Source organism: Neoarius graeffei, chromosome 13, assembly GCF_027579695.1.
Source record: "Neoarius graeffei isolate fNeoGra1 chromosome 13, fNeoGra1.pri, whole genome shotgun sequence".
NCBI classification, from domain to species: domain Eukaryota; kingdom Metazoa; phylum Chordata; class Actinopteri; order Siluriformes; family Ariidae; genus Neoarius; species Neoarius graeffei.
The window spans coordinates 54,403,095-54,430,192 of record NC_083581.1 but is presented as its reverse complement, the minus strand read 5'-3'; the positions used below and the strand labels follow the sequence as shown (position 1 = coordinate 54,430,192).

The following is a 27,098-nucleotide window of genomic DNA, read 5'->3' as shown; positions in this document are numbered from 1 at the left end:
GGATTCTAGTTGCTCAACTGTCTTGGGTCTTTTTTGTCATATCTTCCGTTTTATGATGCGCCAAATGTTTTCTATGGGTGAAAGATCTGGACTGGAGGCTGGCCCGTTCAGTACCCGGACCCTTCTTCTATGCAGCCATGATGCTGTAATTGATGCAGTATGTGGTTTAGCATTGTCATGTTGGAAAATGCAAGGTCTTCCCTGAAAGAGACGTCGTCTGGATGGGAGCATATGTTGCTCTAGAACCTGGATATACCTTTCAGCATTGATGGTGTCTTTCCAGATGTGTAAGCTGCCCATGTCACACGCACTAATGTAACCCCATACCATCAGATGCAGGCTTCTGAACTGAGCACCGATAACAACTCGGGTCGTCCTTCTCCTCTTTAGTCCGAATGACACGGCGTCCCTGATTTCCATAAAGAACTTCAAATTTTGATTCGTCTGACCACAGAACAGTTTTCCACTTTGCCACAGTCCATTTTAAATGAGCCTTGGCCCAGAGATGTCTGCGCTTCTGGATCATGTTTAGATACGGCTTCTTCTTTGAACTATAGAGTTTTAGCTGGCAACGGCAGATGGCACGGTGAATTGTGTTCACAGATAATGTTCTCTGGAAATATTCCTGAGCCCCTTTTGTGATTTTCAATACAGAAGCATGCCTCTATGTGAAGCAGTGCCGTCTAAGGGCCCGAAGATCACGGGCACCCAGTATGGTTTTCCGGCCTTGACCCTTACGCACAGAGATTCTTCCAGATTCTCTGAATCTTTTGATGATATTATGCACTGTAGATGATATGTTCAAACTCTTTGCAATTTTACACTGTCAAACTCCTTTCTGATATTGCTCCACTATTTGTCAGCGCAGAATTAGGGGGATTGGTGATCCTCTTCTCATCTTTACTTCTGAGAGCCACTGCCACTCCAAGATGCTCTTTTTATACCCAGTCATGTTAATGACCTCTTGCCAATTGACCTAATGAGTTGCAATTTGGTCCTCCAGCTGTTCCGTTTTTGTACCTTTAACTTTTCCAGCCTCTTATTGCCCTTGTCCCAACTATTTTGAGATATGTTGCTGTCATGAAATTTCAAATGAGCCAATATTTGGCATGAAATTTCAAAAATGTCTCACTTTTGACATTTGATATGTTGTCTATGTTCTACTGTGAAAACAATATCGGTTTTTGAGATTTGTAAATTATTGCATTCTGTTTTTATTTACAATTTGTACTTTGTCCCAACTTTTTTGGAATCGGGGTTGTACTATTTAGGTCAGAAATCATTGAAACACTGGTAAAATCTATCCTATAATCATGTATCTAAAACCTCTCAGAGACCCTGAAAATGCACCTGAGAGCATCTATTTTCAAAAAATTTTCAGGGGGGCATGCCCCCAGACCCCCCTAGTTTTGCTTCGCGCCTTCACCGCTCACTTTCGCACCATTAGCACTCAATTGTCTGTGTATCATCATGCCAGAATTTAGGGCTTTAATTTTTTTCCTAGGGAAAATACTGATAACTGTTATCTCTTCTTCTTGTTATACAGCGCGGAAAATAAACCAGAGAGACAGGAGGAGTTGTTGCGTTGAAGTCATCAAGTTACTTTATTGGTCACCACATTACTTACTCAAGTTACTTTTACTGGTATTTTGAGGAGGGTCTGTGAAGCTTTTCTAAAGTGAAATTCCAGCATTTTCCAATATTTTCAATGTATATTATCCAGTATAACCCAGCCTTTAAGACAACCCTGGTGAAAAAAAAAAAAAGTACTTTATTGTATTTAAAGTATATTCATATTTTCAACAGTATACTGAAAATGTACTTACACAAATTGTACTTTTTGTAAATATATAAAAAGTATACTAACATCATGCTTTCACGCTAACACAACACAATTTAAAATAATTATACTATATTACACTTTATAGAAATATATTATACTAAAATATACTTTAAGTGAAAGTTGTGTGTAATTTCTAAAGTGTAATAATTTTTAAGGTACTTATAATACAAAGTACTAATTAAGCATATATTAGTACATATAAAGTCATATACTTAAAGTATACAAAATATACTTTGTTACACTTTAGCACATAAAAGTACACTAAATACACTTCAAGTTGCACTTTTCTACAATTTAATTACAATTAAAATATATTTAGTACAAAATTAGTTGTTCCAAAATAGCATGCCTCAAGTTAACCAATCATAAACACACTTGAAGTATATTGATGATTAGTGTGGCTTCAAGTACACAAAAGTATGCTAAATTTTAGTACACTTGGCATATTTATTTTTCACCAGGGAAATACTGTATGTGTCACATGATTTTGGTTAAAATAGATGTAATCTTTGTTAAACCTACTAGACTAGCCTAGACTGGCATCACTCTCTTTGCAGTTTTGTGAACGCTATCTGTGTGTGGCCTTAAATGTGTGTAAAAGAGACTGAAATAGATATGCTTGTAGTAAATGATTACATGCATATAATTTATGAATTTTGAAATGATAAATCAGTTATATAACGGTAATAGACTATAATGTGGTGTGGTGTCTAGCTCTAATAAATCACCTACCTGCAGAACTCCCCAACATAGATAATAAATGCACCTTTTAATTAGAGACATGGGATGATAATCTTTCTAGAAAGGAGAAAAAAAGAATGTAAATTCGATTTAAATTGTAAAAAAAAAATTAAAAAGGAAAGAAATTTAGAAGTGTCCACTATTTATAATAAATTTCAAACTGTGAAAACCTGACTTATAAACCAAGTTTTTTTTTTTATTCAATACTGACACATATACTTGCTTACAACAGTCTACAATATATGCAATTGTGGCAGCAGGGGTGTGATCAAGCATCGGCTGTAGGCGGAGAGGAGGCGGGTAGAACCGGCAGGTAACACGTGATGAGTCTCACATGTGTCTAATCACCCACAATCCACTAATGTGTGATGGTTTTCTGTGCTTGTGGAGAAAAAGCAGGAAGAGGGAACAAGCATAGTGCTGTGTGTGTGCACGCACATCTGTAGATAGCTGAAAAGTTCGAATTAAAATAACAATCTCGCCCCAAGTTTTCACAAGCCCGTCTCCTGGTTCCTCATTTTCCCAGAAACCATAAGTGTTTGAATAATATTGCAACAGCATATACACCATCAGTCAAAAGTTTGGACAGATTCAATGCTTTTTCTTTATTTTTTTAAAAATTATTTTCTACATTGTAGAATGATGCTGAAGGCATGAAATAATATATGGAATTATGTAGTAAGCAAAAAAATTGTAACCAAAGCAAAATGTTTTACAATTTAGATTCTTCAAATTAGCCACCTTTTGCTTTGATGACGCTCTGCACACCCTTGGCATTCTCTCAACCAGCTTCATGAGGTAGTCACCTGGAACGGTTTTCCAACAGTCTTGAAGGATTTCCCATATATGTTGAGCACTTGTTGGCTTCTTTTCTTTCACTCTGCAGTCCAAATCATCTTAAACCAACTCAAATGGGTTTAGGTTGGGTGATTGTGGAGGTCAGGTCATCTGATACTGTACTCCTTCACTCTCCTTCTTGGTTAAATAGCCCTTACAGAGCCTGGAGGTGTGCTTTGGGTCACTGTCCTGTTGAAAAACAAATGATGGTCCCATTAAGCACAAACCAGATGGGATGGCATGTCGCTGCAGAATGCTGTAACAGTGATGCTGGTTAAGAGTGTGTTCAATTTAAAATAAATCGCCAACAGTGTCACCAACAAAGTACGCCCACACCATCACACCTCCTCTTCCATGCTTCACGGTGGAGATACCACATGCAGATACCATCCATGTCTCACAAAGACATCAGTTGGGACCAAAAATCTCAAATTTGGACTCATCAGACCAAAGTACAAGTTTCCACTGGTCTCATGTCCAGTCCTTGGGTTTCTTGGCACAAGCAATTCTCTTCTTCTCATTGGTCTCCCTCATTAGTGGTTCCTTTGCAGCAATTCGACCATGAAGGTCTGGATTCATGCAGCCTCCTCCGAAGAGTTGATGCTGTGATGTGTCTGCTACTTGAACTCTGTGAAGCATTCATGTAGGCTTTAATCTGAGGTGCTGTTAATTGAAGATTTCTGAGACTGGTAACTCTAATGAACTTATCCTCTGCAGCAGAGGTATGTCTTGGTTTTCTTTTCCTGGGACTCTCCAGATGAGAGCCAGTTTCATCATAGCATTTGATGGTTTTTGCAACTGCACTTGAAGATACATTCAAAGTTCTTTCAATTTTCCAGACTGACTGACCTTCAGGTCTTAAAGTAATGCTATTTCTCTTGACTTAGTTGAGCAGTTCTTGACATAATATGGATTACTACAGTTGTTGAATAGGGCTATTTACTGTATACCAACAACACTACCCCAACACAACACAAACGAAACACAATAAGGCAAGAAATTGCACTAATTCACTTTTGACGAGGCACACCTGTTAATTAAAAAAGCATTCCAGGTGACTACCTCATGAAGCTGGTTAAGATAATGCCAGTAGTGTACAAAGCGCCATCAAATAGGTGGCTCCTTTGAAAAATCTAAAATATGAGACATTTAACAACACTTTTTTTTTTTGCTTACCACATAAATCCATGTTTTGACATCATCAGTATTGTTCTACAATGTAGAAAAAAGTTAAAATAAAGAAAAACCTATGAATAAGTAGGTGTGTCCAAACTTTTGACTGGTATTGTATATCATAACAGAGTTCATATTATATTGCGTCTTCATAGTTTACGATTTATTCAATCCTGGTCCAGGTTCTGGTCTATTCTAGTGTGAAAATAGTATGAACAGTGCAGAAAAAAAAACAACAACCAAATATCAGATCATAATCTCCCCCCATATGGGGGGTACAGTGGTGCTTGAAAGCTTGTGAACCCTTTAGAATTTTCTACATTTCTGCATAAATATGACCGAAAACATTGTCAGATTTTCACACAAGCCCTAAAAGTAGATAAAGAGAACCCAGTTAAACAAATGAGACAAAAATATTATAGTTGGTCATTTATTTATTGAGAAAAATGATCCATAATTACATATCTGTGAGTGGTAAAAGTATGTGAACCTTTGCTTTCAGTATCTGGTGTGACCCCCTTGTGCAGCAATAACCGCAACTAAATGTTTCCGGTAACTGTTGATCAGTCCTGCACACCGGCTTGGAGGAATTTTAGCCCATTCCTCCGTACAGAACAGCTTCAATGCTGGGATGCTGGTGAGTTTCCTCACATGAACTGCTCACTTCGGGTCCTTCCACAACATTTCGATTGGATTAAGGTCAGGACTTTGACTTGGCCATTCCAAAACATTAACTTTATTCTTCTTTAACCATTCTTTGGTAGAACGACTTGTGTGCTTAGGGTCGTTGTCTTGCTGCATGACCCACCTTCTCTTGAGATTCAGTTCATAGACAGATGTCCTGACATTTTCCTTTAGAATTCACTGGTATAATTCAGAATTCATTGTTCCATCAATGATGGCAAGCCGTCCTGGCCCAGATGCAGCAAAACAGGCCCAAACCATGATACTACCAGCACCATGTTTCACAGATGGGATAAGGTTCTTATGATGGAATGCAGCGTTTTCCTTTCTCTAAACATAGCGCTTCTCATTTAAACCAAAAAGTTCTATTTTGGTCTCATCCATCCACAAAACATTTTTCCAATAGCCTTCTGGCTTGTCCATGTGATCTTAAGCAAACTGCAGACAAGCAGCAATGTTCTTTTTGGAGAGCAGTGGCTTTCTCCTTGCAACCCTGCCAAGCACACCAATGTTGTTCAGTGTTCTCCTGATGGTGGACTCATGAACATTAACCAATGGGAGAGAGGCCTTCAGTTGCTTAGAAGTTACCCTGGGGTCCTTTGTGACCTCGCCGACTATTACACGCCTTGCTCTTGGAGTGATCTTTGTTGGTTGACCACTCCTGGGGAGGGTAACTATGGCCTTGAATTTCTTCCATTTGTACACAATCTGTCTGACTGTGGATTGGTGGAGTCCAAACTCTTTAGAGATGGCTTTGTAACCTTTTCCAGCCTGATGAGCATCAACAGCGCTTTTTCTGAGGTCCTCAGAAATCTCCTTTGTTCGTGCCATGATACACTTCCACAAACATGTGTTGTGAAGATCAGACTTTGATAGATCCCTGTTCTTTAAATAAAACAGGGTGCCCACTCACACCTGACTAATTTCACATTCAAATGTGAACTGCTAATCCTAGAGGTTCACACACTTTTCCCACTCACAGATATGTAATTTTGGATCATTTTCCTCAATAAATAAATGACCAAATATAATATTTTTGTCTCCTTTGTTTAACTGGGTTCTCTTTATCTATTTTTAGGACTTGTGTGAAAATCCGATGTTTTAGGTCATATTTATGCAGAAATATAGAAAATTCTAAAGGGTTCACAAACTTTTAAGCACCATTGTATGTTTTCACATGTTTGTTCATGTAGTGAATTTTTTCTTGATGCTTGGCCATGTCCCCCTTTCAGACTTTTTGAAAACTTTTAAAACTTTGCCATAGATGGATTTTTCAACAAGAAAATGATGCAAAAAAAAAAAAAAAATCCAAATTAACAGAAAAAAAGGTTAAGGGACACAAAATCAGTGTTTTGCAGCCACCTCAATTTCCACATGCAACCTAAAGCATGTGTCTCCAACATGTGCAATTACAGGCCTCATTTATCACAGCCCTCTAAAATGTTCAATCTTTTTTTTTTTTTTAATAAGCGTAACTGCTGACAAAAGCAGTGGCACAGCAGTAAATATCCCACAAACTCTCCTCAGGCTCCTCCCCTTTCTCTATTCACACTTGGATGTTTCTATGACATTTACATGCAGTTGGTGATAGTGAATTACATTTTTTACCCTTCATGAAACCATCATCAGATGTCTTACAAGTAAACATCATCTAGGGACTGGGAGAAAGAAAAAAAAACCTTGATTGAGTGATTATGGAATACTGGAAGGCTAGACTGTTATATCAAAGTTTAGCCAAGATACTTGCTTTATAAACGCTGCAAATTCAAGGTAAAATGAGAAGTTCCAGTGAGCTAAACAACAAAACTACTTGCTTTACAAAGTGCATAGATTCAATCACATTATGAGCCAAAATAAACAGTGTCACAGAGTTAAAAAAAAATTTAATTAAAATAAAATGAAAATTTAACAAACTAAGTGAGTCCAATTTGTGTCTGTGTTCATACACTTGCTCCTGCATCTTTGACATCATTTTTCCCTGCTGTCATCTGTACAACTCTGCACTCTAATCCATCTTTTTATCCATGCATCATTATACATCTATGCATTTTCTGCACTGGACACAATACAGCAATTATAAATACCTCATCTGTGGCGAGCTACCTTAATACCACTGTATTAATCTGTGATTAATATAGTGTATACAATTTGTAGAACTGCAAAACAATATGTAAAACTCACCAAATCTGTACAGTTGAAGACTGGAAAAAGAGTAGGCGATTTTTTTCCCCCCTTCAACTGTCCAGTTTGGGTGAAGTTGAGCCCATGATAGATTCAGATTCCTGTTCTTGGCTGACAGAAGTGGAACCCAATGTGGTCCTTCTGCTGTTGTAGCCCATCAGTCTCAAGGTTCAATGTTTTGTGCATTCTGAGATGTTTTTCTGCTCACCAAGGTTGTAAAGAGTGATTAAGTTACTACATGGTCTCACAAAAAGTCTCCATACATAGGCCATAGTTGGATCAACAGTTTCTGGGTTCTTGGATTGGGTACCTGTGGGAGTGGCCTCCGAACTTCCCAGATCTCATCACACTTGATTTTTACCTGCGGGGGCACACAAAGGCCATGATGTACCAGGAAACGGTACAGAACAAAGATCATTTAAAGAAATGCATTCAAAGTGCAAGTATATGCATAACACCAGGTGTGTTAACATGAGTTCATCATGAGTTTGAGAGATGGCTCCATGTGTGTTTACAAAGAAATAGCAATCATGTAGAGGATGTTTGTAAATAAGGCAACATTTGCTAAAAATCATTAGTTTCCCTTATGTATGGAGACTTTTGGGACACTTATCCTTCCTGGCAGCTTGAACCATTGACTGTATATACAGTGGTGCTTGAAAGTTTGTGAACCCCTTAGAATTTCTATATTTCTGCATAAATATGACCTAAAACATCATCAGATTTTCACACAAGTCCTAAAAGTAGATAACGAGAACCCAGTTAAACAAATGAAACAAAAATATTCTACTATCTGGGAGTGGCAAAAGTATGTGAACCTTTGCTTTCGGTATCTGGTGTGACCCCCTTGTGCAGTAATAACCACAACTAAACGTTTGCGGTAACTGTTGATCAGTCCTGCACACCGGCTTGGAGGAATTTTAGCCCGTTCCTCCATACAGAACAGCTTCAACTCTGGGATGTTGGTGGGTTTCCTCATATGAACTGCTCGCTTCAGGTCCTTCCACAACATTTCGAATGGATTAAGGTCAGGACTTTGACTTGGCCATTCCAAAACATTAACTTTATTCTTCTTTAACCATTCTTTGGTAGAACAACTTGTGTGCTTAGGGTCATTGAACTCCCGGTCAAGAGGCAGACGCACTAACCATTAGGCCAGCTCGCGGTACCTAGCCATATAGTATCCTGTATTTCAGTATTAATGACATCCAGCCATCTAGCTATTGAAATTTGCGCAAAAGCCATTTGTTCGTCAGTGAACGCATACACTACCAATAACATTAGGAAAGACTTAAGTAGTATAAGTGTCCCAAATATGAGTTTTTAACTCATCCTGCACTGCCGACTGCTGTTAAACCAGCTGCTCTTCCTGAAACCATGGTTAACCTGTCAGCAAATTTCCAGTTCATGGCCAAGTGATAAGTCCTTATTAGATGCATCCATATTCATAAAATACCTCTAGCTGAAACTATTTAACTCTTTACCCCTTAATGACGACATATGATGACCCAGTGTATATCCCATAATGACGACATATGACGCCGGTGTGTATGCACCATAGTGACGACATTTGACGACTTTTTTTCTTGTAAATATGTTCTAAGGGGGCGGCACGATGGTGTAGTGGTTAGCGCTGTCGCCTCACAGCAAGAAGGTCCTGGGTTCGAGCCCCGGGGCCGGCGAGGGCCTTTCTGTGCGGAGTTTGCATGTTCTCCCCGTGTCCGCGTGGGTTTCCTCCGGGTGCTCCGGTTTCCCCCACAGTCCAAAGACATGCAGGTTAGGTTAACTGGTGACTCTAAATTGACCGTAGGTGTGAATGTGAGTGTGAATGGTTGTCTGTGTCTATGTGTCAGCCCTGTGATGACCTGGCGACTTGTCCAGGGTGTACCCCGCCTTTCGCCCGTAGTAAGCTGGGATAGGCTCCAGCTTGCCTGTGACCCTGTAGAACAGGATAAAGCAGCTAGAGATAATGAGATGAGATGTTCTAAGGGTGAACAGTATATACATATACAAGGGTGGCTGTAGCAACTGCTTTAAGGGGTAAAGAGTTAAGCTCTCTAGATAAAATAAAGAGAATTTGAGACCATTGTGATCATTCATCACTGCACCGGAGAAAGGACCTACCCAGCAAAGGAGTGGCATTGCCCTTCGGCTGTATCATGCAGACTCCAGAAGGAGACCATTTCTACTGTGCAGACTCTGGTTGCAAATTTGACAACATGGCAGAGGGATTTCGGCTTCATTTCTGTAGAATGGGAGGTAATAGAGCCACACCATTCATTCAGTATATAGTCAATGGCTTGAGCGAATCTGGCCATTTCCTTGTGCTTTTCCATTTGCTTCCACATATGACTGTACAGAGAATCAGCCGAGTAGAAGTCACATGCTTTCAAAATGCAGTGACTCATATGTAAACAAAAAAAGAACTGGATTCTGGGAAGGGTGAGCCAACCCTTTCAATTCAGCTGTTTGAAATATTTAATATCAAATATACTGCTGTTGTCATATCTGATTACTCTGTTAATATATCAGTTTGTGATGTCCTGGCAGGCTTAAGGAGAAATGAGGGCATGAGAGGGAGGTGTTAGAGAGAGCAGCACTGTTTATTTTGGACTCCTTTACCTCCTTCGTGCTTTTCAGCACAGTAGTCTTCTCGACAAAATACTTATAACTTAAGGAACTTTTAACTTGAAGGGAAAAAAAAACCCTGAAACCTGACAGATGCTGTCATATTATGTTGCCCCACTTGACTTCAGTCCCAGTCCCACATCTACATTTTTCACAACTTAACTGAGAATATTTTTTCATATTCAGGATACAGATAGACCAATTATCTATATCAATGACTTTCCAATTAGGGAAATAAAGAGTGAATTGGATGCATAGATTTCAACTGCTGAAAATGTTGGACCATTTTTACATAAAGCAGGCCTGTTAATCAAGTTATTAAAGGTTTAGTTTTAAAGTTAGGGGCAGCTGAAGTCCAACTTTTGTATAAAATACGTGTGGTGGTCTGAGAAAGCCTGCCAGATGTCTACTAATAACACCACTGGTGTACTGACAAATTATTTAGTACAGTAGTATGTGGTTTGGGACTAATCCCAAGTGTTTACAGCTCTGAAGATATAAGTAAAATGCATTATGATAATAAAAACTCTATTGTGTATATAAATGTGACAGACATCTTTACCGAATAATACTAGGCTGTAACCTCACGACACACTGCATTGTACATGTTTAGGCAGGTCTAGAAAGTTTAATTTTATTGGTAAGAGGTATTTAGTATTCAATAGTATTCAAGTATTACAGGCAATACAACAAAATATTAAAACACACACAATATAATAATGGCTTTATGAGTAAGAAGAAGCGATCTTCAGTAGTATTCAGTAGTATTACTCGTGTCCCATATCCAAACAAATATAGTTAGCTAACTTCTACCTACATCTAACACCTAACAATATACTGGTTGTCAGTTTAGGGAAAATGTATGCTAATGTTTACCAATAGAAAAAATGAAATTAACCTAGGAAGATGTGTTGGATGGAAAAAAATAAAGCTAGCAGAGATAGTCACTACAAAAATCATCTCATGTCATCACTTTGCAGTCCTAAAACTAAGGAACAGTCCACCGTACTTCCATAATGAAATGTGCTCTTATCTGAATTGAGACGAGCTGCTCCGTACCTGTCCGAGCTTTGCGCGACCTCCCAGTCAGTCAGACGCAGTCAGACGCGCTGTCACTCCTGTTAGCAATGTAGCTAGGCTCAGCATGGCCAATGGTATTTTTTGGGGCTGTAGTTAGATGCGACCAAACTCTTCCGCGTTTTTCCTGTTTACATGGGTTTATATGACCAGTGACATGAAACAAGTTCAGTTACACAAATTGAAACGTAGCGATTTTCTATGCTATGGAAAGTCCGCACTATAATGACAGGCGTACTAACACCTTCTGCGTGCTTCGGCAGCGCATTGATACGGAGCTCAGATATCAATGCGCTGCCGAAGCGTGCAGAAGGTGTTAGTACGCCTGTCATTATAGTGCGGGCTTTCCATAGCATAGAAAATCGCTATGTTTCAATTTGTGTAACTGAACTTGTTTCATATCACTGGTCATATAAACCTATGTAAACAGGAAAAACGCGGAAGAGTTTGGTCGCATCTAACTACAGCCCCCAAAAATACCATTGGCCATACTGAGCCTAGCTACATTGCTAACAGGAGTGACAGCGCGTCTGACTGACTGGGAGGTCGCGCAAAGCTCGGACAGGTACGGAGCAGCTCGTCTCAATTCAGATAAGAGCATATTTCATTATGGAAGTACGGTGGACTGTTCCTTTAAGGGACCAAAAGTAATTAGACAAACTAACAATCAGAAATTAAATTATTTGCAGTCAATGACTCCCTGAAGTCTAGAAACCACAAACATGAAATGCTGGGTTTCTTCTTGCAGGCCTTTACTGCCACTGTTTAGTTTATGCTTGCTCTTTGTTTTGCCATAGTTTTGCCTTCATGAAGTAAAACACATGCCCAGTTGGATTCAGGTTGGGTGAATGGCTGGGCCATTGCAGAGCTTTCCACTTACAGTTAGGTCCATAAGGGCTGCCAACTATTCGAAATTCCTTGGAGTGAGATTTTTTGGGGGGGTGGGGGGTGGGGGTGGGGTGTCGACGTCAGAATTTTTCCGCACACCATGCAGTAAGTGGGAATTTTGTATTCAGTTTGATATTCACTTGTCCCCCTGCATTCTGGTGTTTTGTTTGTGGGTTGCCCAGCTGGAGATGGACAATGGGGGTGGGGGGTGTTTGAGATTTTGGATTTAGTAGATGTTCCTGCATTCTGGTGGATTTTTGGAGTGACCTGCTGTGCCATACCTACATTCTTACACACCCTGACTTGCCAGGCCTTCAGCTTGTGGCCAACAAAAGCACCAAGTTTTGGCTTAAAAGCCCCCACACTAGAAAACTACAGATGACTGCCAATGTTCCTGTAGCCCTATAGACCTGTGTTTCAGATTTAAAGGCAAGTTCATGTTTGAAAATATTTCATCAGCTAAGCCTAAACACCTTCTGAATTGAAACTAAATGTTAAGTTTTTAATAACTGTTGCAAAAAATAAGATTGTCCCTCACTCATTCATTATGCATTTAAGGGCTTTCCCCACCACTGGGTTCAGCAGAAGATTGGCATGGGGAAAAATATCAACAGCAAAAGAACAAATAAAATGCTTAAACAGTAAGCAAAATGTGCATGTGCTACAAGAAACATTAAAATGATTAAGTTTGAACTGTATTGAAACACAAAAAGCTGAACCTTGGCCATAGGTGGGACTGTGCACACAAAGTTGGGCTTAAAAATTTTGGTCATACTTAAATAAGCTATATTAATATATTTCTCATCTCATCTCATTATCTCTAGCCGCTTTATCCTTCTACAGGGTCGCAGGCAAGCTGGAGCCTATCCCAGCTGACTACGGGCGAAAGGCGGGGTACACCCTGGACAAGTCGCCAGGTCATCACAGTAATATATTTCTTATTAATTTATTTATTATCTATGTTTCTTATTAGTAATAGAGCATTCGTCAGGGCCTGTTAACTGACAAATATTCTCTACCTGTCTTGCCCTCTTTGAAACCCTGTCTCCTCAGTATATTGTTCTCTGTCTTTTTTTTTAATTATTCACAAGTTCAAGTTCTTTGATATTACAGGTGACCATGCTTTATTTACTTTAACTGAGCAATTACATACATCATAAATAATTAAAAATAAATACCCTGTAAATAAACAATAGGTATGGTGGCTAATGGCTCTTCTTGCATTTGTAATATTATCTCTTACTTGCTTTATTTTACAACATTTCCAGTATGGCTTCAAATAAAGTCATAAAGTATGATAACATACAGTAAACAAACTAAAAATGTGCCTTAATAAACGTGTGCTAAGGAGGTGCTCTCCCGTGCTGCTTGTTGGGGAAGATAAGAGGCTGCGGCACGGCAGGAGGCCTATAATGATTTAGCATGCCTAGTACACAGCTCTCGATATGGCATTAAATATTCTCACAACACGTATAGGCTAAAACGATTAAGAAACTTTATATAAGTTCATAATTACGCCAGTAACACCACACATTGGCGTGCATATGTACAAACCTGTCTGAGACACCCGTCTTCAACTCGGATACCTTCTTCTCTCTCCTCTTCCTCTAAATTGACGGTAGGCAATTATCCAACTTCCGGCGAGTGCAGCATCATTAGATGCGCCACCTACCATAGGGGAGTGTGTACAGAAGGGAACACCTCTCTGCCTGTTTAGCCGTGCGTAAGGCGTAATTGATCAATCGCAAGTGGTTGGCGACGCAGCCAAACTGATTGGTCGGCGTTTCATAATACAGATGGACAATGACCCAGAACATAAAGCCAAAGCAACCCAGGAGTTTATTAAAGCAAAGAAGTGGAATATTCTTGAATGGCCAAGTCAGTCACCTGATCTCAACCCAATTGAGCATGCATTTCACTTGTTAAAGACTAAACTTCAGACAGAAAGGCCCACAAACAAACAGCAACTGAAAACTGCTGCAGTAAAGGCCTGGCAGAGCATTAAAAAGGAGGAAACAGCGTCTGGTGATGTCCATGAGTTCAAGACTTCAGGCAGTCATTGCCAACAAAGGGTTTTCAACCAAGTATTAGAAATGAACATTTTATTTACAATTATTTAATTTGTCCAATTACTTTTGAGCCCCTGAAATGAAGGGATTGTGTTTAAAAAATGCTTTAGTTCCTCACATTTTTATGCAATCATTTTGTTCAACCCACTGAATTAAAGCTGAAAGTCTGAACTTCAACTGCATCTGAATTGTTTTGTTCAAAATTCATTGTGGTAATGTACAGAACCAAAATTAGAAAAATGTTGTCTCTGTCCAAATATTTATGGACCTAACTGTATTTGCCTTAAAAAAAGTCTTGGGTTGCTTTCAAAGTATGCTGCAGGTCACTGTCCATGTTAAGCACTGCCCAGTGGGTTTGGAAGCAATTGGTTAAATATGATTTATTAATCTGGCTTACCAATGGTTTACACTCTGTATTTACTCTGGTTAAGGCTTCTATTGATTGTTGACTTTGACACAGATACGCCCTCCTCCTGGAAGGTGTTCTTAATCTGGCCAACCGTTGTGAAAGGAGTTTTCTTCACCAGGGAAAGAATTTTTCTGTCATTCACCACAGTTGTTTTCCATGGTCTTTTGGGCCTTTTGGCATCCTTCAGCTGACCAGTGCATCCTTTCTTTTCAAGAATGCAGCAAATATTTGATTTGGTCACACCTAATGTTTTTGTTATCTCTTTGATAGGTTTGTTTTGATTTTTCAGCCTAATGATGGCTTGCTTCACTGGCAGTGACAGCTCTTTGGACTTCATATTGAGAATTTATGGCAAAACATTCCAACTGAAAATGCCACACCTGAAATCAACCCTAGACCTTTTACCTTCTTACTTGTAAGTGAACTAATGAGGGAATAATACAACTAAAAATAACAGCTGAGCACGCATTACTGTAATGACTATGTCATTAATGGAATCTCAGAGTGATAATGTACTTACAGTGGGGCAAAAAAGTATTTAGTCAGCCACCAATTGTGCAAGTTCTCCTACTTAAAAAGATGAGAGGCGCCTGTAAATTTCATCATAGGTACACTTCAACTATGAGAGACAGAATGGGGGTAAAGAATCCAGGAAATCACATTGTAGGATTTTTAATGAATTAATTGGTAAATTCCTCGGTAAAATAAGTATTTGGTCACCTACAAACAAGCAAGATTTCTGGCTCTCACAGACCTGTAACTTCTTCTTTAAGAGGCTCCTCTGTCCTCCACTCGTTACCTGTATTAATGGCACCTGTTTGAACTCGTTATCAGTATAAAAGACACCTGTCCACAACCTCAAACAGTCACACTCCAAACTCCACTATGGCCAAGACCAAAGAGCTGTCAAAGGACACCAGAAACAAAATTGTAGACCTGCACCAGGCTGGGAAGACTGAGCCTGCAATAGGTAAGCAGCTTGGTGTGAAGAAATCAACTGTGGGAGCAATTATTAGAAAATGGAAGACATACAAGACCACTGATAATCTCCCTCGATCTGGGGCTCCATGCAAGATCTCACCCTGTGGGGTCAAAATGATCACAAGAACAGTGAGCAAAAATCCCAGAACCACACGGGGGGACCTAGTGAATGACTTGCAGAGAGCTGGGACCAAAGTAACAAAGGCTACCATCAGTAACACACTACGCCGCCAGGGACTCAAATCCTGCAGTGCCAGACATGTCCCTCTGCTTAAGCCAGTACATGTCTAGGCCCGTCTGAAGTTTGCTAGAGAGCATTTGGATGATCCAGAAGAGGATTGGGAGAATGTCATATGGTCAGATGAAACCAAAATAGAACTTTTTGGTAAAAACTCAACTTGTGTTTGGAGGAGAAAGAATGCTGAGTTGCATCCAAAGAACACCATACCTACTGTGAAGCATGGGGGTGGAAACATCATGCTTTGGAGCTGTTTTTCTGCAAAGGGACCAGGACGACTGATCCGTGTAAAGGAAAGAATGAAGGGGGCCATGTATCATGAGATTTTGAGTGAAAACCTCCTTCCATCAGCAAGGGCATTGAAGATGAAACATGGCTGGGTCTTTCAGCATGACAATGATCCCAAACACACCGCCCGGGCAACGAAGGAGGGGCTTCGTAAGAAGCATTTCAAGGTCCTGGAGTGGCCTAGCCAGTCTCCAGATCTCAACCCCATAGAAAATCTTTGGAGGGAGTTGAAAGTCCATGTTGCCCAGCGACAGCCCCAAAACATCACTGCTCTAGAGGAGATCTGCATGGAGGAATGGGCCAAAATACCAGCAACAGTGTGTGAAAACCTTGTGAAGACTTACAGAAAACGTTTGACCTCTGTCATTGCCAACAAAGGCTATATAACAAAGTATTGAGATGAACTTTTGTTATTGACCAAATACTTATTTTCCACCATAATTTGCAAATAAATTCTTTAAAAATCAGACAGTGTGATTTTCTGGATTTTTTCTCATTTTGTCTCTCATAGTTGAGGTATACCTATGATGAAAATTACAGGCCTCTCTCATCTTTTTAAGTGGGAGAACTTGCACAATTGGTGACTGACTAAATACTTTTTTGCCCCACTGTATACCCATAAGTGAAATGTTAACCCATTTCTCACAGTACACTGGCATTTTGGGGAATGTCACTTGCTAAGTGACATGATGGTGTAAGTGGTTAGCACTGTCGCCTCATAGCAAGAAGGTTTTTGGTTTGAGCCCAGCGGCCAACGGGGGCCTTTTTGTGTGGAGTTTGCATGTTCTCCCCGTGTCTGCGTGGGTTTCCTTCGGGTGCTCCGGTTTCTCCCACAGTCCAAAGACATGCAGTTAGGTTAACATGGGATAGCCTTGGGCTGAAGTGCCCAAGAGTGGCAGCATGCATTGCTCTCCTATGATGAACTAAATTTCGTTGTACATTTGTGCAGTGACAATAAAGGGATTCTATTCTAAGTGAATTCTTAATTTTATGATTTCTCTGTAACAGTTTGTGCCATCATCACTCAACTATACATTTTATTAGATGACTATTTACCTTTAACCCTTTATCTGATTTCTCAACCTTGCTGTAGAACCGAATTTGACAGTGAAAAGACCTATGAGGAAAAAATCAGCCCAGCACCCTGGTTGGTATGGAGCTCCAACCCCCCCAATTAATTTGCATAAAGAGTATTATTTTTCAACACAACTGTGTGGAGCAGCAGTTCCTGAACTTTCCCCACTCTGAGGACAGAGGCAGCGCCACAAATTATTCCTCAAATATTAGGCCATAAAGCAGGAATTTGGTAGGTAATGGAAAACCATGATGTTGTTCCACATAGAAGAGACCTAAAAGCATAAGAATATGATATTAAAAATTGTCAGACATTGTTATTTGGTGCTCTAGTAATAGATATTTACAGTTAAGTAATTTTTTCATCACCTATTTCAGTGAGTGACAGTTAAAAGGTTAACAGTGAAACTCTCCCTGTGTGCTGCCAGTGTGTTTCTCAGATAGACTGGGATTGATGAATTTAACCTATACTATGCTAGCGTACTAGACTAGTCTGAAATTCAACATCAAGTGGCATTCAATTGTATTTGTTGTTGTTGTTGTTGTTACTATTGAGAAAATAGTTTTATTCTAAGGCGGACACATGGAGAACAAGCTAAACCCTTCACAGTAATGCTAACTCAGAATTAGACTGGAGACCCAGTAGGTGTAAAGTGACTGAAATATTTATTTGTATTAAATAATAATAATAATAATAATAAGAAGAAGAAGAAGAAGAAACCTTTGTCACATGCACACTTCAAGCACAGCAAGATTCCTCCTCTGCATTTGACCCATCTGAAGCAGTGAACACACACACACACACACAGAGAGCAGTGGGCAGCCATACTACAGCGCCCAGGGAGCAGTCAGGGGCTAAATACCTCACTCAAGGGCACTTCAGCCCAAGGCTGCCCCATGTTAGCTTAACTGCATGTCTTTGGATTGTGGGGGAAACCGGAGCACCCGGAAGAAACCCATGCAGACACGGGGAGAACATGCAAACTCCACACAGAAAGGCCCTCACCAGCCGGTGGGCTCGAACCCAGAACCTTCTTGCTGTGAGGCGACAGTGCTAACCACTACACCACCGTGCTGCCATAATAATAATAATAATAATAATAATCTCATCTCATTATCTCTAGCCGCTTTATCCTTCTACAGGGTCGCAGGCAAGCTGGAGCCTATCCCAGCTGACTACGGGCGAAAGGCGGGGTACACCCTGGACAAGTCGCCAGGTCATCACAGGGCTGACACATAGACACAGACAACCATTCACACTCACATTCACACCTACGGTCAATTTAGAGTCACCAGTTAACCTAACCTGCATGTCTTTGGACTGTGGGGGAAACCGGAGCACCCGGAGGAAACCCACGCGGACACGGGGAGAACATGCAAACTCCACACAGAAAGGCCCTCGCCGGCCCCGGGGCTCGAACCCAGGACCTTCTTGCTGTGAGGCGACAGCGCTAACCACTACACCACCGTGCCGCCAATAATAATAATAATAATAATAATAATAATAATAATAAAAGCCGCTAGCGGCCTTGATGGGCCCTCGCACGTGTGGTTCCGCAACCCAGGACATCCCGCCACCCAACAAAACAATCACATGTCATATATTCATCAAATGTTCAAAGGTGATGTGCACGTTGCAAATGCCATGACTGCTTGCCGGATGAGAGATAGACAGACAAAAGACTGTAAGTGTGTGTGTGTTTCTGTGGTGTGAAAATGTACATTTATATATGTACAAAACTATGCATGTGTCTCCTCCTTATCTCTATCTCACGCTGTAATCTTAAATCATCTTAGCTTTCCTGTGCCTGCAGTGTGTGTGTGTGTGTGTGTGTGTGTGTGTGTGTGTGTGTGTATATACATGCAGAGTTTTCATATGTCTGCAACAAAATGCACAATGATGGCAGGTCACTAATATATAGATTTAGGCACTGCCTAAAAGTGGAGCTCCCATCTGTTTCTGGGTTGTAGAATTTTCTTATATCCTAGCCAGTCTCTTTTGTTTTATTTCTTTACTGGCTAACACTGGCCACTAGGCGGTGTGTATGACTGGTAATTACTAGCACTGGCCACTAGGCGGTGTGTATGACTGGTAATTACTAACACTGGCCACTAGGCGATGTGTATGACTGGTAATTACTAACACTGGCCACTAGGCGGTGTGTATGACTGGTAATTACTAACACTGGCCACTAGGCGGTGTGTATGACTGGCGGCCGCGGTACACGTACGCGGACAAACCACAAAAAATCGATTCGATGGGTTTACCATTTTTTCTTAGGTATGGTGCTCCGCTGGAGCTCCGCTATTATTGTGTGTGCTTGCGTGTGTGTGTCTGTTTGTCAGAGAGAGAGAAAAAGTGTGTGTGTATGTGTGTGTGAAAGAGAGTGTGTGCTCATAGATGTTGCGTGTGCATGTGAGTGCATACTTGTGAGTGTATGTGTGTATGCATAAATATGCATATGACTGTGTGTATGAGTGTGCACAGAATTGTATAGGTTATATCATCAGACTCATGATATCCAATATTTTGTAAAGTGTCAGATCAATCAGTTAAGGTATTGCCAATTTCTGGCACATTTCCTGCTTGGCCAGATGGTGGCATTGTGCTAGGCATCTGAATTATACATGTGATTATCATCACAATCATAATACACAATATTTTGTAAAGTGTCAGATCAATCAGTTAAGGCATTGCCAATTTCTGGCACATTTCCTGCTTGGCCAGGTGGTGGCGCTATAACAGGCAGGCCCATTGGGTGTCAGGTTCTCATAATAATCATAATATCGTGTCCGACCATACAGTAGGGTGACCAGATTTCCCTAGTCTGAAACCGGGACACTTTTGCGCGCGACCATGCTCGTGCACGCACACCTTTTTTTTACGTAAACGTGACACTCAGAGAGGTGCTCTTATTTTGTTGAAGCTCACATTTATCAACATCTCACATGATATAAAACAAACAGGCATTTTGTTATCTAGTAGCATTATGGTATACAGATCAGTTAAATTATGGTCAGACAACAGATTTTGTAATGGCTGAGAATAGACCAGGCTATGTCCATAGGCCAAATTTAAACTGATTTATTTCACCTGTTTGTGAGAACACCAAGAAGAATGCATATGCACATGTAGGCTAGATCTCTAAAATTGTATGCACTATAGCATGAACTTAAAAAGTAGATACGTGACCTCAACATAGCCTAGGTCAGAATCAACCTTACTAACCATTCCCCACAACTGAATGAATAAAGCAAGATGTGTACAAAAGTGAACACTTTAATGGAAGGTGCAACAAGCTGTTCAACACAGCAATATGGCCAAACTGTCAGAATGGTATGTTAAACAGAAACAAAAAAGAGACAAGTGATTTGAGAATATACACTCAAAACAGCAATAAAGGAGGAGAGGGGCGACAGCCCGAGGAAAGCCCCCACAGGAGCGCACATCATTTGCAACATAGGCTACCCAACTCAGTACAAGGGCAAAGCACAGGAACAAAGCTAAGGCGACTGTTTAGCCGTTTTAATGTGATCCTGTATATCGGCGTTACCACCGTGGGCTACGGAGAAGGAACACTTACAGTGTGTGCAGTAGGCTTCGTGCACATTGTTCTGCACCTCTTGGAGGAAGGGGTAGGTGCCCTGTAAATCTTTGGAAAAGGTAAATTTTTTTTTTCGGCATAATTGCTGCGGCATTACTGCTGCTAGCTGCTAGACCATAGGTGGCCAACCCGCGGCTCGCGAGCCGCATGCGGCTCTTTGCCTGGTGTCATGCGGCTCTCACCTTCACGTCCAAGTTGGTGTTCGTTTGTGGTTTTATGTGCGTTTTTGCTTCACTGCAGTTAATTACGGTTATTTTATTAAAGGTGCTTCGCTTGGTTTCATTACGGTATTTTCACATCATGACAAATGCGCAGGTGCGTGAGATGATATGCTAAATTTCAGATCTCAAAATGGCAGGGAGGCGGCACGGTGGTGTAGTGGTTAGCGCTGTCGCCTCACAGCAAGAAGGTCCTGGGTTCGAGCCCCGGGGCCGGCGAGGGCCTTTCTGTGTGGAGTTTGCATGTTCTCCCCGTGTCCGCGTGGGTTTCCTCCGGGTGCTCCGGTTTCCCCCACAGTCCAAAGACATGCAAGTTAGGTTAACTGGTGACTCTAAATTGACCGTAGGTGTGAATGTGAGTGTGAATGGTTGTCTGTGTCTATGTGTCAGCCCTGTGATGACCTGGCGACTTGTCCAGGGTGTACCCCGCCTTTCGCCCGTAGTCAGCTGGGATAGGCTCCAGCTTGCCTGCGACCCTGTAGAAGGATAAAGCGGCTAGAGATAATGAGATGAGATGAAAATGGCAGGGAAAAAATGCACTTCAAAAAGAAAATATGAAGATGAAAACAGGACGTTTTTAACAGAGTGGGAGGATTTATATTTTTTCGTTGAACATTATGGCAAGCCATTCTGTCTTCTATGTCAGTCGTCATTGTCGCATTTCAAGGCTTCAAATCTTCAGCGTCACTTCAGCTCACTACATGCTAAAATCGACCAGGACTTTCCGAAAGGGAGTGAACTTCGTAAACACAAGTTAATCACGTTAAAAAGTTAATCACAAAAGCAGGTACAGCTCTTCAAAAAATTTACAAAACAATCAGAGACAGTAACACATGCATCGTATAAACTGGCTTGGAACATTGCTCGGGCTAAAAAGCCATACAATGAAGGGGAGTTCGTTAAAAAATGCATAACTGACGCTGTTGAAATCTTGTGTCCTGAAAACGACCAACTAAAACGCATGGCATCGGACCCCCAACTGTCCCGCCACACGGTAGAGCACAGAATATCAGACATTAACACATCTGTTGAATCTAAGTTGCACTCTGATCTTCAAGCATGCGAGTATTTCAGTGTGGCGTTGGATGAGAGTTGTGACATAGAAGACAAGCCTCAGTTGGCAATATTTGCACGTTCTGTGTCAAAGGAGTGTGAAATCAAAGAGGAACTCCTGGATATCGTGCCACTGAAAGACCGAACCCGTGGCATAGATGTTAAAGAAACGATGATGACTGTATTATATACCATTCTGCCTTCTATGTCAGTTGTCATTGTTGCATTTCAAGGGTTCAAATCTTCAGCGTCTCTTCACTCCCTTTTGGAAACTCCTGGTCGATTTTAGCATGTAGTGAGCTGAACTTCGTAAGCACAAGGCTTGGTATATGCGCTGGGCCTGAAAGCCTGAGTAATGGGTGAGTTCTTGTGGATTTAACTGTGTGTGTGAGTTTCCCCTCATTCAGTTTTGATGCCTTGAGTGACAGTAGAGTATACTGTAAGTGTAAATAGTCATGAGAACACAGAAAACATTGAATGAGAAGGTGTGTCCAAAATTTTGGCATGTAGTGTATATACATTATGTATTTGTTCATTTGTTTTCCAGTTATCAATTTGTGTGTGTGCGTGTGTTCTTCTTTCAAAAATTTGAGCATTGTATTATATTTTATCTATATTTGCACTTGCACTGATCACTGTTCCCAGTGCCTATGGAGCTTGTACTGTTTGAGGAAATTAAATTAGCACTTTGTAATTTCCATTTTCCGACTGACTGTATTTATTTGAATACTTATTTATTTGAATGCAGGTCTTGTGCAGGTCATGCAATTGAGAATTCAAGCTGAATCAAAATGGCTTTTGCATTTTCGATGTTAAACAGGTAACTCCAAAATGCACTAGAATACAGGAAATTGCATCTAAGAAATCCAAAATTTTTCGGGGGAGGCCCCCCGGAACCCCCCCAATGGGGGGAATCCCCACATGTAAACAATGTCTGCCTTTGTGCCCCACCTACAATTTTCTTCACCAGTCACCACTGTTGAAAATGACTGGCCTGTGGTCTTGGTACTGCAGTAAATGTATCATTATCATGTTGGTGTGGGGCATTGGTTAAGTTGGAGTGTGACATCAATCTGGCTGTGTGTGTGTGTGTGTGTGTGTGTCCGCGCGCGCAGAAGGAAGGGTAATATTTGTGTGCCCATGTTCATGTGCTGATGTGGCTCTTTGCCGTAACACAGTAAGAATTGTGGCTCTTGGGCTCCGACTGGTTGGCCACCCCTGTGCTAGACAAAGAACATTCGCGCCAGTTAATGTTTATTTTATTGTTGCATGGCAACACGTTCTGTTGTCTGGAATTAATGTGGCTAAATAAACACCCATGCCACACAGGGCCAGGGGGCAGTAACCAGGAAAGTTTGCGATTCCTGTCAATTCATCAAAATAGTAAATGCAGACATTTCTCCGCTAACGATTCCCACGCTGCTCAGTCGCAAACGTCGCGAGTGGCGAAAACCGGGACATATCCGTGTCCCGACAGACTTTTGTCGGGACTCGGGACACACAACCCCAAACCGGGATGTCTGGTCACCCTACCATACAGTCAATGCACTGTGGCTTTCTGACACGTTTCCTGTTGATGTGGCAAGATATTAAAATCATAAGGCCATTTCAACATATTACAAGATATCAAAAATCCCTTCGCAATTTAATATCAGCGACATCTTGGCATCACGTATAACAAATTTCACATGAATCTCATGAACCGTCTAGGACAGACCTGGGCATTTTACGGCCCGCATCCGGCCCTTTGGTTCATTCTGACCGGCCCGCGTAAGGTTAATTAGAAATTACAAAATAAACGTATTTTCTAATTTTACCTCATGCATGGACTGAATGTGCATTGCTTTTATTTTGAAGTTGTGTTCAACAAAAACGCAATGCGCGCGACATGAACATGAAATCCCACGAAACCTAATTCCGCGATAACTACTTCCGTAATTTGTCCAGACCAACCACAAACTTGTACGTCATCCTTCAAACGGTCCAGCCAATCACATAGTGTGACGTCACCAGCAGGCGCCGGAGCCCGAGCCAATCTGATACCTACACCGAATCGACACGGCATCATTATTATAATTTGATATATCTTGCTTGATATTTGGAGTAGAAAGACAATATTGTGATGTCTTTATTGTGTTTTGGGGTGAATGTGACTAGAAAAAAAAAAAAAAAAATGGTACAAACGTTCACATTTTGTTAACCATTGTTTTGGGGAATTTGATTGAATAAATGACATTTTTTGTAAGGCAACCTTGTTTTTTCCATACTCTTACCAGTCTTAGCAGCTTGTAAAAACAATGTTATTTACTGCTTTATATAAAGAAATACAATTAATATTATGCAGAATTTAGTTCAGGCTTTTGGTCCGGCCCGCCAAAAAATTCTGTTTCTCATGTGGCCCCATGGAAAAAATAATTGCCCACCCCTGGTCTAGGAGGAGCATGTTAAAATTCATCATGTGTCAAAACACACAACCCTATTCTTTCCTTGGCCAGTTGGTGGCGCTATACCAGACAGGCCCATAACGGCTAAAGAGTATCAGAATCAGAATCATATTACAAGATATCAAGTTCAACATTCAGCAATATCTTGGGATATTATATGTTATAATATTTCAACATCTCATCTCATTCATCTCATTATCTCTAGCCGCTTTATCCTTCTACAGGGTCGCAGGCAAGCTGGAGCCTATCCCAGCTGACTACGGGCGAAAGGCGGGGTACACCCTGGACAAGTCGCCAGGTCATCACAGGGCTGACACATAGACACAGACAACCATTCACACTCACATTCACACCTACGGTCAATTTAGAGTCACCAGTTAACCTAACCTGCATGTCTTTGGACTGTGGGGGAAACCGGAGCACCCGGAGGAAACCCACGCGGACACGGGGAGAACATGCAAACTCCACACAGAAAGGCCCTCGCCGGCCCCGGGGCTCGAACCCAGGACCTTCTTGCTGTGAGGCGACAGCGCTAACCACTACACCACCGTGCCGCCCTATTTCAACATATTACAACATAAAAATCCCTTATCAATTCAACTTCAGCAATATCTTGGCATCATGTTTGCCAAGTTTGACATGAATTTGATGAACCATGTGTAATTTCACTCCAAATTGCCTTATGACATCATCATTCCAAAGTTCTACCCATTCATTTCAATGGGAAATGGAAAAAGGGGCGCTATGAAGGCCCTGGGCCATGCCCGGGGCCAAAAGTCTGTGGCTGAGTAGCGAGGACACTCACTACGTTTACATGCACATAGAGAGAATCGAATTTCTGCCGTTGCTCGACTGAAATCGAAGTTCAAAATGCCATGTATACACCTTAATTCGGCTGAAATTGAACCGAACTTGATTTCTCGGAATCGAGCTACACGACCTAGTTTATGCGATTTCTGCCGAGCTACTTTGTGCATGTAAACCCTATCGAGCTAGCTGTCGAGCTACTTCCGGAAGTGACGAGTGACGAGACCACAAGCGGGAAACACAACAGCCTCGGTCGGCATGACAACGAATCATGACAACGGCATGAATCTTTTCTTTTTGTGGCATTGTTTGCACTGTTAAAATTTAGCTCACTTACTGTATCACCAAATACATCTGTACAGCTGTTGCATAGCTGTGAATTGTGTACATAAACAAGTCATTGTATTTGTGTGTGTATATACATATATATATATATATATATATATATATATATACACACACACATTTATATATATATATATATATATATATATATATATATATATAAATGTCCAACATCTGAAGAATGTCATTAAAAACAAAACAATTGAACTTTTTGTGTGTTTATTAAGACACAAGTTAAATTGTAAGCAAAAAAAATATTTTTTTGTAAGCAAAAAATGGACTTTAGAAAAATATTATTGTGCAAAATAAGTTGTCTTACAAAACAGTGGTCTGCGCCGGACAGTTTGTAGCCATAGTCTGTTAGAGCAAGCCGAACAGCTTGAGCACGGAACCTAGTGTTGCCAGATTGGGGGTTTTAAGTGCATTTTAGCGGATTTGAACATGTTTTGGGCTGGAAAACGTCAGCAGTATCTGGCAACACTATAGCTCTTCTTCATGACGACAACCGGAAGTGTACCAACACGATGGGGCGTGTAGCGCCACGTGTGGCTCGGGTGCACAATGCACCTTGCACAATAGCCCGATTTCACTTGTGCATGTAGGATTGGATTTCTCTGGCACCCCTGCTGGTCCCCTTTGCTCGATTTGGACGTGCATGTAAACGTACTGACTGACTGATGTGTGTATCAAATTTCATGAGTTTTCGTGCATGGGAAACGCCTCAAATAAGGCCAAACATGGCATAATAATAATAATAATAATCCTTCGAAAAACAATAGGGTCTCGCACCGAACCGTGCTCGGGCCCTAATAAATTAACTTACCTTCTTGACGTGTGGTTAGGTTAATATGGGACGGCCTTGGGCTGAGATGCCCTTGAGCGAAGCATCGAACCCCCAACTGCTGCCCGGGCGCTGTTAGCATGGCTGCCCACTGCTCTGGGTGGGTGTGTGTGTTCACTGCTTCAGATGGGCTAAATGCAGAGAGGAATTTCACAAATGTGTGATGAATAAAGTTGTGTTTTCTTTCTTTAATTTACCTTCTTCACTGACTTCCTTTCCTTTGCTAAAAAAAACCCCAAAAACAAAACAGCAACTTAACAAAATAGTGTGTGTGTGTGTGTGTCCACTCGAATATATGACGCACCTAATGTAGTCAACGCCTAAAACCTTAGTTTCAGCTCTTCCTCTGTTGCTCTAGATTAAAATGTGTCTGGTTCATCCAGTTGAAATAACAAACAGCATAGTCGGCGCCTCCTTACTTTCATATATGATGAATCATTCTGATCAATAAAGTTTAAAAGTTAATGTAATTGCAGCAGTGACTAATGCACTTATTTTAGGCACCGACGGTTCCGTCAACAAACACGTCACAGAGCCGAGCAGGAAGTTAACGGTAGATTTTCCATTCCTCCTCCGAACACAGGCAGAGAACTGAATCGGGCTTTGTCTTCGTTTACCTCGTCTCTTATCCACACTTTTTTTGTACCTGGAATCACCTCTTCGGGACCATAAAC

General features: G+C 41.0%; 1 protein-coding gene and 1 long non-coding RNA gene across 4 annotated transcripts in view; one reads left to right on the top strand and one right to left on the bottom strand.

Annotated features, from left to right (window-relative positions):
* Positions 1-1,577: 1,577 nt before the first annotated feature.
* On the bottom strand, positions 1,578-27,075 carry LOC132896892 (uncharacterized). Of its 2 annotated transcripts, none has more exons than XR_009656199.1 (4): positions 26,622-27,075; positions 26,407-26,555; positions 2,576-2,641; positions 1,578-1,747 (listed from the first exon to the last, which is right to left on the bottom strand). It is a non-coding gene; the product is annotated as an uncharacterized LOC132896892 (long non-coding RNA). The 2 variants fall into 2 exon arrangements; XR_009656198.1 differs by having other exon boundaries at positions 26,729-27,075.
* The window catches only part of sdcbp2 (syndecan binding protein (syntenin) 2), a 40,656-nt gene continuing 40,450 nt past the window's right edge, over positions 26,893-27,098 (top strand). Inside the window, exon 1 of one of the 2 annotated variants that reach the window (XM_060938043.1) lies at positions 26,893-27,098. The gene's annotated coding sequence lies outside the window, so the exon portion shown is untranslated. The other variant, XM_060938042.1, reaches the window with a different exon arrangement.